The 2,109-nt window shown below is 22.3% G+C and overlaps 1 long non-coding RNA gene across 1 annotated transcript; it reads left to right on the plus strand.

Moving 5' to 3' along the window:
- Nucleotides 1-6: 6 nt before the first annotated feature.
- LOC113221071 lies at nt 7-2,061 on the plus strand. Its single transcript, XR_003307685.1, has 2 exons — nt 7-1,893; nt 2,016-2,061. It is a non-coding gene; the product is annotated as an uncharacterized LOC113221071 (long non-coding RNA).
- Nucleotides 2,062-2,109: the final 48 nt, after the last annotated feature.

Consider the following 2,109-nt stretch of genomic DNA (forward strand, 5'->3'; position numbering starts at 1 on the left):
TCTTATTACTAATAAATAACATAATAAATACATTTAACAAATAAAAATGTCATAAATATACATTATTTTTAGTGTACATTACAATGGAATAATCAAAATAGCAAAATAAAAAAATTTAAAAAAAATCAAAAATTTCCACATCCTCTTAGTTCAACTATTACCATGATTCTAGTGAATGTACAGACATTACATAAAAAAAAAATATTTTTTTTTTTTTTTTTTTTTATGCAGTGGGAATAACATGTACAAACAGTTAAACACATTTATTATAACTTTTAGTAATCAAAGAATTATAATGTGTATGTCTTCTCCATTTTCCTATTACTAAAAACATTATACATTTTCTTTTAACTAAAATATAAAAGAATGTTTTATTAAAAACATTATACATTATTTATGAATGGATTTTTTTTATTTTTTACGTTGTATTAAATATAGACAACAAAATACCAACTACTTGGAATACTTATATTAATTAATTTATTACTTTGTTCCTCGACAAATCTTCATCATAAATGTTTAGCATCAGCTGTTAATAGTACTTTTTTTTTTTTTTACATACTTATTTTATGTATTTAATCAATCAATTATTTATTTTTCTTATATTACATATATAATTAATTACTTATTTTAACTGTTTAATTAAATATTCAATTAATCACCTACTTAACTACTTAATAATTTTTGCATTGGCTACTTATTTTAATAAGATATAAATAACTTTTATTGTTTTTTTTTATAGTTTGTTTTTAAATACAAAATGAAATGATTGTTTATTGTTCAATGTAATAATTACTGATAAAAGAAACCTTCTTATAGACCAACTGATTAATAAATGTTTATTGCTATTATTTAACCTATCGCTTCAAAACAACAGAACTCAATGAATCATAAAAACATTTCAACAAAACAAAAAAATTACAGAAAGTACATATTCAAATAAATAGAAAGTATTAATTTTAATATAATATTTTTTTATTATTATTTGTTGTTTCATGGAAAAGGTTTTTTTGATTGGTTTTTTGGGGTTAAAGAATAATGGTTTAAGGGTGGAAGAATAATTGTTTTACGGGTTGATGAACTCATTTAAGCGGGTTATTTAGAGAGAAAGGGTTTTTAATTGTTTTTGGGCTGGAAGTGTAATGGTTTTTGGGGTGAAAGAATAATGGCTTACGGGTTGATGATTTCATTTAAGCGGGTTGTTTTAGGAGAAAGGGCTTTGAATTGGTTTCTGGTTTAAGAATAATGGTTTACGGGTTGAAGATTTCTTTTATTTTTCATGTTTTTAGGAATAGTAGTGTTTTTTTTTTTCGTATTATTTTTGCTATTAAGTTTTATATCTATACTTTTATAAACGGTATAAACTTATATCTAATTATATACATATTAGAATTACAGAATATACATTATAGTTTTGCTTTATTGTTTTTAATAACTTATTTGAATTTAATTTAATCTAGCATGGCATATCAAACATTTTAATTGAACTTATTTCAGCTCTTGTTTTTTTTTACTTTATTTTTTTTTGGATTCATTCGCTGTATATGGCGTTGTTTCACACAACTAAATACATTTTTCATGCATCCAAATAGAAACAACCAATCAAATTCATAAAATAAATCAAGTACCCTACATAACAAACTGATTACTTAACGAAGGAAAAAAAACAAAAAAATAATTAAAATAACAAACAGCAAAAAATTTCACAAAAAAAAAAGTATCATGTGTCCAATTGAATACATTTCAACCAACGTAAATCCATTCAACTCACTTAAATATTCAAATAAAGACATTAAAACATATTTAACACAACAACAAACACCAAAATATAAACTAATTCAACAGACTAGTAGAACCTTAATAATTCCAACACTCATGAAACATTCATTAATAGTATAATCATTTAACATAATAACAACCTTTAAAAAAAGCTATAATATGTATATAATAAGTACAAATAATCGACCAACAATTTTTAATAACTTTTTTTTTTTTTTTTTTTTTTTTTTATTCAGGATATCAATGTAGTAAATAGTCAGCAAAACAGAGCAAACAAAAAAATAATAAAATACCAACATATCCAGCAACATGACTACAATCGAACAGCTA

The sequence above is a fragment of the Piliocolobus tephrosceles genome, unplaced genomic scaffold (genome assembly GCF_002776525.5).
Source record: "Piliocolobus tephrosceles isolate RC106 unplaced genomic scaffold, ASM277652v3 unscaffolded_19897, whole genome shotgun sequence".
Classification (NCBI taxonomy): domain Eukaryota; kingdom Metazoa; phylum Chordata; class Mammalia; order Primates; family Cercopithecidae; genus Piliocolobus; species Piliocolobus tephrosceles.